Genomic DNA, 15,603 nt, shown 5'->3' with positions numbered 1-15,603 from the left:
TATATGAATTAATACCCATAGACTGTAAATTCACAAAAACGTGGAAAACGGCAAAATATTGCCTAATTCGATGATATTTTGTTTAAGTCACATAAAGGAAAAGGGGATGATAAACGTCAAAATATTGCTTAATTCGACGATTTTTAGTACGGAACAAAATGCAAGAAAACTTCCTTAAAATGCATTATTATGCGAAATTCTAAGATTTGAAGGCCAAATCACATATCGTGATACTACATGAAATAGTATCGAAATATTGGTAAAAATGAATATATTTACGTAATATCAAACTACATGAAAAACGTGAAAAAAGTCAATATATAACCATATTTGAGGATTTTAACTTCAAATCACAGAGCGAGGTTTCGTATTATTTAGATCCAAGAAAAGACATATGCCAATGTTGTTTCCAACACAAATGATAAAAAACAATGTGTTTTCATTAGAATTAACTAAAATGTTCTTGTTTTTCAATTTATATTACCGAGGAGAGATGTACACGTAAAACCGCTCTAATCCGGCTGAAACGTCGATATATGCAATAAAAACAGAACTTCTCCCCTTTTCAATATCTTACTCAGTATTTTAACGAGAAACAAATAGATGATTGAAAATGAAGTATTTAAAGTTATTATCTAATCAATTATGTGTTTGCAACATTTTTATCGTATATATATGAATTAATACCCATAGACTGAAAATTCACAAAAACGTGGAAAAACGGCAAAATATTGCCTAATTCGATGAAATTTTGTTTAAGTCACATAAAGGAAAAGGGGATGATAAACGTCAAAATATTGGTAAATTCGATGATTTTTCGTACGAAACAAAATGCAAGAAAACTTGCTTAAAATGCAATATTATGCGAAATTCTGAGATATGAAGGCCTAATCACATATCGTGATACTACATTAAATAGAATCGAAATATTGGTAAAAATGAATATATTTACGTAATATCAAACTACATGAAAAACGTGAAAAAAGTCAATATATAACCATATTTGAGGATTTTAACTTCAAATCACAGAGCGAGGTTCGTATTATTTAGATCCAAGAAAAGACATATGACAATGTTGTTTCCAATACAAATGATAAAAATCAATGTGTTTTCATTAGTATTAACTAAAATGTTCCTGATTTTCAGTTTATATTACCGAGGGAAGATGTACACGTAAAACCGCTCTAATTCGGCTGAAACGTCGATATATGCAATAAAAAGCGAACTTCTCCCCTTTTCAATATCTTACTCAGTATTTTAACGAGAAACAAATAGATGATTGAAAATGAAGTATTTAAGGTTATTATCTAATCAATTATGTGTTTGCATATTTTTATCGTATATATATGAATTAATACCCATAGACTGTAAATTCACAAAAACGTGGAAAACGGCAAAATATTGCCTAATTCGATGATATTTTGTTTAAGTCACATAAAGGAAAAGGGGATGATAAACGTCAAAATATTGCTAAATTCGATGATTTTTCATACGAAACAAAATGCAAGAAAATTTGCTTAAAATGCATTATTATGCGAAATTCTAAGATTTGAAGGCCAAATCACATATCGTGATACTACATGAAATAGTATCGAAATATTGGTAAAAATGAATATATTTACGTAATATCAAACTATATGAAAAACGTGAAAAAAGTCACTATTTAACCATATTTGAGGATTTTAACTTCAAATCATAGAGCGAGGTTTCGTATTATTTAGATCCAAGAAAAGACATATGACAATGTTGTTTCCAATACAAATGATAAAAATCAATGTGTTTTCATTAGTATTAACTAAAATGTTCCTGATTTTCAGTTTATATTACCGAGGGAAGATGTACACGTAAAACCGCTCTAATTCGGCTGAAACGTCGATATATGCAATAAAAAGCGAACTTCTCCCCTTTTCAATATCTTACTCAGTATTTTAACGAGAAACAAATAGATGATTGAAAATGAAGTATTTAAGGTTATTATCTAATAAATTATGTGTTTGCATATTTTTTATCGTATATATATGAATTAATACCCATAGACTGTAAATTCACAAAAACGTGGAAAACGGCAAAATATTGCCTAATTCGATGATATTTTGTTTAAGTCACATAAAGGAAAAGGGGATGATAAACGTCAAAATATTGATAAATTCGATGATTTTTCGTACGAAACAAAATGCAAGAAAACTTGCTTAAAATGCATTATTATGCGAAATTCTAAGATTTGAAGGCCAAATCACATATCGTAATACTACATGAAATAGTATCGAAATATTGTTAAAAATGAATATATTTACGTAATATCAAACTATATGAAAAACGTGAAAAAAGTCACTATTTAACCATATTTGAGGATTTTAACTTCAAATCATAGAGCGAGGTTTCGTATTATTTAGATCCAAGAAAAGACATATGACAATGTTGTTTCCAATACAAATGATAAAAATCAATGTGTTTTCATTAGAATTTCATTAAAATCAGGAACTAAAATGTTCCTGATTTTCCGTTTATATTAACGATGGAAGATGTACACGAAAATCGCTCTATTCCGGCTGAAACGTCGATATATGCAATAAAAATAGAACTTCTCCCCCTTTTCAATATCTTACTCAGTATTTTAACGAGAAACAAATAGATGATTGAAAATGAAGTATTTAAGGTTATTATCTAATCAATTATGTGTTTGTATAATTTTTATCGTATATATATGAATTAATACCCATAGACTGTAAATTCACAAAAACGTGGAAAACGGCAAAATATTGCCTAATTCGATGATATTTTGTTTAAGTCACATAAAGGAAAAGGGGATGATAAACGTCAAAATATTGCTAAATTCGACGATTTTTAGTACGGAACAAAATGCAAGAAAACTTCCTTAAAATGCATTATTATGCGAAATTCTAAGATTTGAAGGCCAAATCACATATCGTGATACTACATGAAATAGTATCGAAATATTGGTAAAAATGAATATATTTACGTAATATCAAACTACATGAAAAACGTAAAAAAAGTCAATATATAACCATATTTGAGGATTTTAACTTCAAATCACAGAGCGAGGTTTCGTATTATTTAGATCCAAGAAAAGACATATGACAATGTTGTTTCCAATACAAATGATAAAAATCAATGTGTTTTCATTAGTATTAACTAAAATGTTACTGATTTTCCGTTTATATTACCGATGGAAGATGTACACTAAATCGCTCTATTCCGGCTGAAACGTCGATATATGCAATAAAAATAGAACTTCTCCCCTTTTCAATATCTTACTCAGTATTTTAACGAGAAACAAATAGATGATTGAAAATGAAGTATTTAAGGTTATTATCTAATCAATTATGTGTTTGCATCATTTTTATCGTATATATATGAATTAATACCCATAGACTGTAAATTCACAAAAACGTGGAAAACGGCAAAATATTGCCTAATTCGATGATATTTTGTTTAAGTCACATAAAGGAAAAGGGGATGATAAACGTCAAAATATTGCTAAATTCGATGATTTTTCGTACGAAACAAAATGCAAGAAAACTTGCTTAAAATGCATTATTATGGGAAATTCTGATATTTGACGGCCAAATCGCATATCGTGATTCTACATGAAATAGAATCGAAATATTGGTTAAAATGAATATATTTACGTAGTATCAAACTACATGAAAAACGTGAAAAAAGTCACTATTTAACCATACTTGAGGATTTTAACTTCAAATCATAGAGCGAGGTTTCGTATTGTTTAGATCCAAGAAAAGACATATGACAATGTTGTTTCCAATACAAATGATAAAAATCAATGTGTTTTCATTAGAATTAACTAAAATGTTCCTGATTTTTCCGTTTATATTACCGAGGGAAGATGTACACGTAAAACCGCTCTAATCCGGCTGAAACGTCGATATATGCAATAAAAACCGAACTTCTCCCCTTTTCAATATCTTACTCAGTATTTTAACGAGAAACAAATAGATGATTGAAAATGAAGTATTTAAGGTTATTATCTAATCAATTATGTGCTTGCATAATTTTTATCGTATATATATGAATTAATACCCATAGACTGTAAATTCACAAAATCGTGGAAAACGGCAAAATATTGCCTAATTCGATAATATTTTGTTTAAGTCACATAAAGGAAAAGGGGATGATAAACGTCAAAATATTGCTAAATTCGATAATTTTTCGTACGAAACAAAATGCAAGAAAACTTGCTTAAAATGCAATATTATGCGAAATTCTGAGATTTGAAGGCCAAATCACATATCGTGATACTACATGAAAGAGAATCGAAATATTGGTATAAATGAATATATTTACGTAGTATCAAACTACATGAAAAACGTGAAAAAAGTCACTATTTAACCATATTTGAGGATTTTAACTTCAAATCATAGAGCGAGGTTTCGTATTATTTAGATCCAAGAAAAGACATTTGAAAATGTTGTTTCCAATACAAATGATAAAAATCAATGTGTTTTCATTAGAATTAACTAAAATGTTCCTGATTTTCCGTTTATATTACCGAGGGAAGATGTACACGTAAAACCGCTCTAATCCGGCTGAAACGTCGATATATGCAATAAAAACCGAACTTCTCCCCTTTTCAATATCTTACTCAGTATTTTAACGAGAAACAAATAGTTGATTGAAAATGAAGTATTTAAGATTATTATCTAATCATTTTAATCATTAATCATAATTATTATGTGTTTGCATCATTTTTATCGTATATATAATGAATTAATACCAATAAACTGAAAATTCACATAAACGTGGAAAAAACGGCAAAATATTGCTTAATTCGATGATATTTTGTTTAAATCACATAAAGGAAAAGGGGATGTTAAACGTCAAAATATTGCTAAATTCGATGATTTTTCGTACAAAACAAAATGCAAGAAAACTTGCTTAAAATGCAATATTTTGCGAAATTCTGATATTTGACGGCCAAATCGCATATCGTGATTCTACATGAAATAGAATCGAAATATTGGTTAAAATGAATATATTTACGTAGTATCAAACTACATGAAAAACGTGAAAAAAGTCACTATTTAACCATATTTGAGGATTTTAACTTCAAATCATAGAGCGAGGTTTCGTATTATTTAGATCCAAGAAAAGACATATGACAATGTTGTTTCCAATACAAATGATAAAAATCAATGTGTTTTCATTAGAATTAACTAAAATGTTCCTGATTTTCCGTTTATATTACCGAGGGAAGATGTACACGTAAAACCGCTCTAATCCGGCTGAAACGTCGATATATGCAATAAAAACCGAACTTCTCCCCTTTTCAATATCTTACTCAGTATTTTAACGAGAAACAAATAGATGATTGAAAATGAAGTATTTAAGGTTATTATCTAATCAATTATGTGTTTGCATAATTTTTATCGTATATATATGAATTAATACCCATAGACTGTAAATTCACAAAAACGTGGAAAACGGCAAAATATTGCCTAATTCGATGATATTTTGTTTAAGTCACATAAAGGAAAAGGGGATGATAAACGTCAAAATATTGCTAAATTCGATGATTTTTCGTACGGAACAAAATGCAAGAAAACTTGCTTAAAATGCATTATTATGCGAAATTCTAAGATTTGAAGGCCAAATCACATATCGTGATACTACATGAAATAGTATCGAAATATTGGTAAAATGAATATATTTACGTAATATCAAACTACATGAAAAACGTGAAAAAAGTCAATATATAACCATATTTGAGGATTTTAACTTCAAATAACAGAGCGAGGTTTCGTATTATTTAGATCCAAGAAAAGACATATGACAATGTTGTTTCCAATACAAATGATAAAAATCAATGTGTTTTCATTAGTATTAACTAAAATGTTACTGATTTTCCGTTTATATTACCGATGGAAGATGTACACGAAAATCGCTCTATTCCGGCTGAAACGTCGATATATGCAATAAAAACCGAACTTCTTCCCTTTTCAATATCTTACTCAGTATTTTAACGAGAAACAAATAGATGATTGAAAATGAAGTATTTAAGGTATTATCTAATCAATTATGTGTTTGCATCATTTTTATCGTATATATATGAATTAATACCCATAGACTGTAAATTCACAAAAACGTGGAAAACGGCAAAATATTGCCTAATTCGATGATATTTTGTTTGTCACATAAAGGAAAAGGGGATGATAAACTTCAAAATATTGCTAAATTCGATGATTTTTCGTACGAAACAAAATGCAAGAAAACTTGCTTAAAATGCAATATTATGCGAAATTCTGAGATTTGAAGGCCAAATCACATATCGTGATACTACATGAAATAGAATCGAAATATTGGAAAAAATGAATATATTTACGTAGTACCAAACTACATGAAAAACGTGAAAAAACTATTTAAACATATTTGAGGATTTTAACTTCAAATCATAGAGCGAGATTTCGTATTATTTAGATCCAAGAAAAGACATATGACAATGTTGTTTCCAATACAAATGATAAAAATCAATGTGTTTTCATTAGAATTAACTAAAATGTTACTGATTTTCCGTTTATATTACCGAGGGAAGATGTACACGTAAAACCGCTCTAATCCGGCTGAAACGTCGATATATGCAATAAAAACCGAACTTCTCAACTTTTCAATATCTTACTCAGTATTTTAACGAGAAACAAATAGTTGATTGAAAATGAAGTATTTAAGGTTATTATCTAATCATTTTAATCATTAATCATAATTATTATGTGTTTGCATCATTTTTATCGTATATATAATGAATTAATACCAATAAACTGAATTTCACATAAACGTGGAAAAACTGCAAAATATTGCCTAATTCGATGATATTTTGTTTAAGTCACATAAACGAAAAGGGGATGATAAACGTCAAAATATTGCTAAATTCGATGATTTTTCGTAAGAAACAAAATGCAAGAAAACTTGCTTAAAATGCAATATTATGCGAAATTCTGAGATTTGAAGGCCAAATCACATATCGTGATACTACATGAAATAGTATCGAAATATTGGTAAAAATGAATATATTTACGTAATATCAAACTACATGAAAAACGTGAAAAAAGTCAATATATAACCATATTTAAGGATTTTAACTTCAAATCACAGAGCGAGGTTTCGTATTATTTAGATCCAAGAAAAGACATATGACAATGTTGTTTCCAATACAAATGATAAAAATCAATGTGTTTTCATTAGTATTAACTAAAATATTACTGATTTTCCGTTTATATTACCGATGGAAGATGTACACGAAAATCGCTCTATTCCGGCTGAAACGTCGGTATATGCAATAAAAATAGAACTTCTCCCCTTTTCAATATCTTACTCAGTATTTTAACGAGAAACAAATAGATGATTGAAAATGAAGTATTTAAAGTTATTATCTAATCAATTATGTGTTTGCATAATTTTTATCGTATATATATGAATTAATACCCATAGACTGTAAATTCACAAAAACGTGGAAAACGGCAAAATATTGCCTAATTCGATGATATTTTGTTTAAGTCACATAAAGGAAAAGGGGATGATAAACGTCAAAATATTGCTAATTTCGATGATTTTTCGTACGAAACAAAATGCAAGAAAACTTGCTTAAAATGCAATATTATACGAAATTCTGAGATTTGAAGGCCAAATCACATATCGTGATACTACATGAAAGAGAATCGAAATATTGGTATAAATGAATATATTTACGTAGTATCAAACTACATGAAAAACGTGAAAAAAGTCAATATATAACCATATTTGAGGATTTTAACTTCAAATCACAGAGCGAGGTTTCGTATTATTTAGATCCAAGAAAAGACATATGACAATGTTGTTTCCAATACAAATGATAAAAATCAACGTGTTTTCATTAGTATTAACTAAAATGTTACTGATTTTCCGTTTATATTACTGATGGAAGATGTACACGAAAATCGCTCTCTTCCGGCTGAAACGTCGATATATGCAATAAAAATAGAACTTCTCCCCTTTTCAATATCTTACTCAGTACTTTAACGAGAAACAAATAGATGATTGAAAATGAAGTATTTAAGGTTATTATCTAATCAATTATGGGTTTGCATCATTTTTATCGTATATATATGAATTAATACCCATAGACTGTAAATTCACAAAAACGTGGAAAACGGCAAAATATTGCCTAATTCGATGATATTTTGTTTAAGTCACATAAAGGAAAAGGGGATGATAAACGTCAAAATATTGCTAAATTCGATGATTTTTCGTACGAAACAAAATGCAAGAAAACTTCCTTAAAATGCAATATTATGCGAAATTCTGAGATTTGAAGGCCAAATCACATATCGTGATACTACATGAAAGAGAATCGAAATATTGGTATAAATGAATTTATTTACGTAGTATCAAACTACATGAAAAACGTGAAAAAAGTCAATATATAACCATATTTGAGGATTTTAACTTAAAATCACAGAGCGAGGTTTCGTATTATTTAGATCCAAGAAAAGACATATGACAATGTTGTTTCCAATACAAATGATAAAAATCAATGTGTTTTCATTAGTATTAACTAAAATGTTACTGATTTTCCGTTTATATTACTGATGGAAGATGTACACGAAAATCGCTCTATTCCGGCTGAAACGTCGATATAATCAATAAAAATAGAACTTCTCTCCTTTTCAATATCTTACTCAGTATTTTAACGAGAAACAAATAGATGATTGAAAATGAAGTATTTAAGGTTATTATCTAATCAATTATGGGTTTGCATCATTTTTATCGTATATATATGAATTAATACCCATAGACTGTAAATTCACAAAAACGTGGAAAACGGCAAAATATTGCCTAATTCGATGATATTTTGTTTAAGTCACATAAAGGAAAAGGGGATGATAAACGTCAAAATATTGCTAAATTCGATGATTTTTCGTACGAAACAAAATGCAAGAAAACTTCCTTAAAATGCAATATTATGCAAAATTCTGAGATTTGAAGGCCAAATCACATATCGTGATACTACATGAAATAGAATCGAAATATTGGTAAAAATGAATATATTTACGTAGTATCAAACTACATGAAAAACGTGAAAAAGTCACTATTTAACCATATTTGAGGATTTTAACTTCAAATCATAGAGCGAGATTAATAATTTCGTATTATTTAGATCCAAGAAAAGACATATGACAATGTTGTTTCCAATACAAATGATAAAAATCAATGTGTTTTCATTAGAATTAACTAAAATGTTCCTGATTTTCCGTTTATTTTACCGAGGGAAGATGTACACGTAAAACCGCTCTAATCCGGCTGAAACGTCGATATATGCAATAGAAACCGAACTTCTCAACTTTTCAATATCTTACTCAGTATTTTAACGAGAAACAAATAGTTGATTGAAAATGAAGTATTTAAGGTTATTATCTAATCATTTTAATCATTAATCATAATTATTATGTGTTTGCATCATTTTTATCGTATATATAATGAATTAATACCAATAAACTGAATTTCACATAAACGTGGAAAAACTGCAAAATATTGCCTAATTCGATGATATTTTGTTTAAATTAAATAAAGGAAAAGGGGATGATAAACGTCAAAATATTGCTAAATTCGATGATTTTTCGTACGAAACAAAATTCAAGAAAACTTGCTTAAAATGCAATATTATGCGAAATTCTGAGATTTGAAGGCCAAATCACATATCGTGATACTATATGAAATTGAATCGAAATATTGGTAAAAATGAATATATTTACGTAATATCAAACTACATGATTAACGTGAAAAAGTCACTATTTTACCATATTTGAGGATTTTACCTTCAAATCATAGAGCGAGGTTTCGTATTATTTAGATCCAAGAAAAGACATAAGAAAATGTTGTTTCCAATACAAATGATAAAAAACAATGTATTTTCATTAGAATTAACTAAAATGTTCCTGATTTTCCGTTTATATTAACAAGGGAAGATGTACACGTAAAACCGTTCTAATCCGGCTGAAACATCGATATATGCAATAAAAACCGAACTTCTCCCCTTTTCAATATCTTACTCAGTATTTTAACGAGAAACAAATAGATGATTGAAAATGAAGTATTTAAAGTTATTATCTAATCAATTATGTGTTTGCATCATTTTTATCGTATATATATGAATTAATACCCATAGACTGTAAATTCACAAAAACGTGGAAAACGGCAAAATATTGCCTAATTCGATGATTTTTGTTTAAGTCACATAAAGGAAAAGGGGATGATAAACGTCAAAATATTGCTAATTTCGATGATTTTTCGTACGAAACAAAATGCAAGAAAACTTGCTTAAAATGCAATATTATGCGAAATTCTGAGATTTGGAGGCCAAATCACATATCGTGATACTACATGAAATAGTATCGAAATATTGGTAAAAATGAATATATTTACGTAATATCAAACTACATGAAAAACGTGAAAAAGTCAATATATAACCATATTTGAGGATTTTAACTTCAAATCACAGAGCGAGGTTTCGTATTATTTAGATCCAAGAAAAGACATGACAATGTTGTTTCCAATACAAATGATAAAAAATCAATGTGTTTTCATTAGTATTAACTAAAATGTTACTGATTTTCCGTTTATATTACCGATGGAAGATGTACACGAAAATCGCTCTATTCCGGCTGAACCGTCGATATATGAAATAAAAACCGAACTTCTCCCCTTTTCAATATCTTACTCAGTATTTTAACGAGAAACAAATAGATGATTGAAAATGAAGTATTTAAGGTTATTATCTAATCAATTATGTGTTTGCATCATTTTTATCGTATATATATGAATTAATACCCATAGACTGTAAATTCACAAAAACGTGGAAAACGGCAAAATATTGCCTAATTCGATGATATTTTGTTTAAGTCACATAAAGGAAAAGGGGATGATAAACGTCAAAATATTGCTAAATTCGATGATTTTTCGTACGAAACAAAATGCAAGAAAACTTGCTTAAAATGCATTATTATGGGAAATTCTGATATTTGACGGCCAAATCGCATATCGTGATTCTACATGAAATAGAATCGAAATATTGGTTAAAATGAATATATTTACGTAGTATCAAACTACATGAAAAACGTGAAAAAAGTCACTATTTAACCATACTTGAGGATTTTAACTTCAAATCATAGAGCGAGGTTTCGTATTGTTTAGATCCAAGAAAAGACATATGACAATGTTGTTTCCAATACAAATGATAAAAATCAATGTGTTTTCATTAGAATTAACTAAAATGTTCCTGATTTTTCCGTTTATATTACCGAGGGAAGATGTACACGTAAAACCGCTCTAATCCGGCTGAAACGTCGATATATGCAATAAAAACCGAACTTCTCCCCTTTTCAATATCTTACTCAGTATTTTAACGAGAAACAAATAGATGATTGAAAATGAAGTATTTAAGGTTATTATCTAATCAATTATGTGCTTGCATAATTTTTATCGTATATATATGAATTAATACCCATAGACTGTAAATTCACAAAAACGTGGAAAACGGCAAAATATTGCCTAATTCGATAATATTTTGTTTAAGTCACATAAAGGAAAAGGGGATGATAAACGTCAAAATATTGCTAAATTCGATAATTTTTCGTACGAAACAAAATGCAAGAAAACTTGCTTAAAATGCAATATTATGCGAAATTCTGAGATTTGAAGGCCAAATCACATATCGTGATACTACATGAAAGAGAATCGAAATATTGGTATAAATGAATATATTTACGTAGTATCAAACTACATGAAAAACGTGAAAAAAGTCACTATTTAACCATATTTGAGGATTTTAACTTCAAATCATAGAGCGAGGATTCGTATTATTTAGATCCAAGAAAAGACATTTGAAAATGTTGTTTCCAATACAAATGATAAAAATCAATGTGTTTTCATTAGAATTAACTAAAATGTTCCTGATTTTCCGTTTATATTACCGAGGGAAGATGTACACGTAAAACCGCTCTAATCCGGCTGAAACGTCGATATATGCAATAAAAACCGAACTTCTCCCCTTTTCAATATCTTACTCAGTGTTTTAACGAGAAACAAATAGTTGATTGAAAATGAAGTATTTAAGATTATTATCTAATCATTTTAATCATTAATCATAATTATTATGTGTTTGCATCATTTTTATCGTATATATAATGAATTAATACCAATAAACTGAAAATTCACATAAACGTGGAAAAACGGCAAAATATTGCTTAATTCGATGATATTTTGTTTAAATCACATAAAGGAAAAGGGGATGTTAAACGTCAAAATATTGCTAAATTCGATGATTTTTCGTACAAAACAAAATGCAAGAAAACTTGCTTAAAATGCAATATTTTGCGAAATTCTGATATTTGACGGCCAAATCGCATATCGTGATTCTACATGAAATAGAATCGAAATATTGGTTAAAATGAATATATTTACGTAGTATCAAACTACATGAAAAACGTGAAAAAAGTCACTATTTAACCATATTTGAGGATTTTAACTTCAAATCATAGAGCGAGGTTTCGTATTATTTAGATCCAAGAAAAGACATATGACAATGTTGTTTCCAATACAAATGATAAAAATCAATGTGTTTTCATTAGAATTAACTAAAATGTTCCTGATTTTCCGTTTATATTACCGAGGGAAGATGTACACGTAAAACCGCTCTAATCCGGCTGAAACGTCGATATATGCAATAAAAACCGAACTTCTCCCCTTTTCAATATCTTACTCAGTATTTTAACGAGAAACAAATAGATGATTGAAAATGAAGTATTTAAGGTTATTATCTAATCAATTATGTGTTTGCATAATTTTTATCGTATATATATGAATTAATACCCATAGACTGTAAATTCACAAAAACGTGGAAAACGGCAAAATATTGCCTAATTCGATGATATTTTGTTTAAGTCACATAAAGGAAAAGGGGATGATAAACGTCAAAATATTGCTAAATTCGATGATTTTTCGTACGGAACAAAATGCAAGAAAACTTGCTTAAAATGCATTATTATGCGAAATTCTAAGATTTGAAGGCCAAATCACATATCGTGATACTACATGAAATAGTATCGAAATATTGGTAAAATGAATATATTTACGTAATATCAAACTACATGAAATACGTGAAAAAAGTCAATATATAACCATATTTGAGGATTTTAACTTCAAATAACAGAGCGAGGTTTCGTATTATTTAGATCCAAGAAAAGACATATGACAATGTTGTTTCCAATACAAATGATAAAAATCAATGTGTTTTCATTAGTATTAACTAAAATGTTACTGCTTTTCCGTTTATATTACCGATGGAAGATGTACACGAAAATCGCTCTATTCCGGCTGAAACGTCGATATATGCAATAAAAACCGAACTTCTCCCCTTTTCAATATCTTACTCAGTATTTTAACGAGAAACAAATAGATGATTGAAAATGAAGTATTTAAGGTATTATCTAATCAATTATGTGTTTGCATCATTTTTATCGTATATATATGAATTAATACCCATAGACTGTAAATTCACAAAAACGTGGAAAACGGCAAAATATTGCCTAATTCGATGATATTTTGTTTGTCACATAAAGGAAAAGGGGATGATAAACTTCAAAATATTGCTAAATTCGATGATTTTTCGTACGAAACAAAATGCAAGAAAACTTGCTTAAAATGCAATATTATGCGAAATTCTGAGATTTGAAGGCCAAATCACATATCGTGATACTACATGAAATAGTATCGAAATATTGGTAAAAATGAATATATATACGTAATATCAAACTACATGAAAAACGTGAAAAAGTCAATATATAACCATATTTGAGGATTTTAACTTCAAATCACAGAGCGAGGTTTCGTATTATTTAGATCCAAGAAAAGACATATGACAACGTTGTTTCCAATACAAATGATAAAAATCAATGTGTTTTCATTAGTATTAACTTAAATGTTACTGATTTTCCGTTTATATTACCGATGGAAGATGTACACGAAAATCGCTCTATTCCGGCTGAAACGTCGATATATGCAATAAAAACAGAACTTCTCCCCTTTTCAATATCTTACTCAGTATTTTAACGAGAAACAAATAGATGATTGAAAATGAAGTATTTAAGGTTATTATCTAATCAATTATGTGTTTGCATCATTTTTATCGTATATATATGAATTAATACCCATAGACTGTAAATTCACAAAAACGTGGAAAACGGCAAAATATTGCCTAATTCGATGATATTTTGTTTAAGTCACATAAAGGAAAAGGGGATGATAAACGTCAAAATATTGCTAAATTCGATGATTTTTCGTACGAAACAAAATGCAAGAAAACTTGCTTAAAATGCAATATTATGCGAAATTCTAAGATTTGAAGGCCAAATCACATATCGTGATACTACATGAAAAAGTATCGAATTATTGGTAAAAAATGAATATATTTACGTAATATCAAACTACATGAAAAACGTGAAAAAAGTCAATACTTAACCATATTTGAGGATTTTAACTTCAAATCACAGAGCGAGGTTTCGTATTATTTAGATCCAAGAAAACACATATGACAATGTTGTTTCCAATACAAATGATAAAAATCAATGTGTTTTCATTAGTATTAACTAAAATGTTACTGATTTTCCGTTTATATTACCGATGGAAGATGTACACGAAAATCGCTCTATTCCGGCTGAAACGTCGATATATGCAATAAAAACAGAACTTCTCACCTTTTCAATATCTTACTCAGTATTTTAACGAGAAACAAATAGATGATTGAAAATGAAGTATTTAAGGTTATTATCTAATCAATTATGTGTTTGCATCATTTTTATCGTATATATATGAATTAATACCCATAGACTGTAAATTCACAAAAACGTGGAAAACGGCAAAATATTGCCTAATTCGATGATATTTTGTTTAAGTCACATAAAGGAAAAGGGGATGATAAACGTCAAAATATTGCTAAATTCGATGATTTTTCGTACGAAACAAAATGCAAGAAAACTTCCTTCAAATGCAATATTATGCAAAATTTTGAGATTTGAAGGCCAAATCACATATCGTGATACTACATGAAATAGAATCGAAATATTGGAAAAAATGAATATATTTACGTAGTACCAAACTACATGAAAAACGTGAAAAAACTATTTAAACATATTTGAGGATTTTAACTTCAAATCATAGAGCGAGATTTCGTATTATTTAGATCCAAGAAAAGACATATGACAATGTTGTTTCCAATACAAATGATAAAAATCAATGTGTTTTCATTAGAATTAACTAAAATGTTCCTGATTTTCCGTTTATATTACCGAGGGAAGATGTACACGTAAAACCGCTCTAATCCGGCTGAAACGTCGATATATGCAATAAAAACCGAACTTCTCAACTTTTCAATATCTTACTCAGTATTTTAACGAGAAATAAATAGTTGATTGAAAATGAAGTATTTAAGGTTATTATCTAATCATTTTAATCATTAATCATAATTATTATGTGTTTGCATCATTTTTATCGTATATATAATGAATTAATACCAATAAACTGAATTTCACATAAACGTGG

This window comes from Procambarus clarkii, unplaced genomic scaffold, assembly GCF_040958095.1.
Source record: "Procambarus clarkii isolate CNS0578487 unplaced genomic scaffold, FALCON_Pclarkii_2.0 HiC_scaffold_113, whole genome shotgun sequence".
Classification (NCBI taxonomy): Eukaryota; Metazoa; Arthropoda; class Malacostraca; order Decapoda; family Cambaridae; genus Procambarus; species Procambarus clarkii.
The sequence above is the reverse complement of the archived record's forward strand: the minus strand, read 5'-3'. Positions refer to the sequence as shown.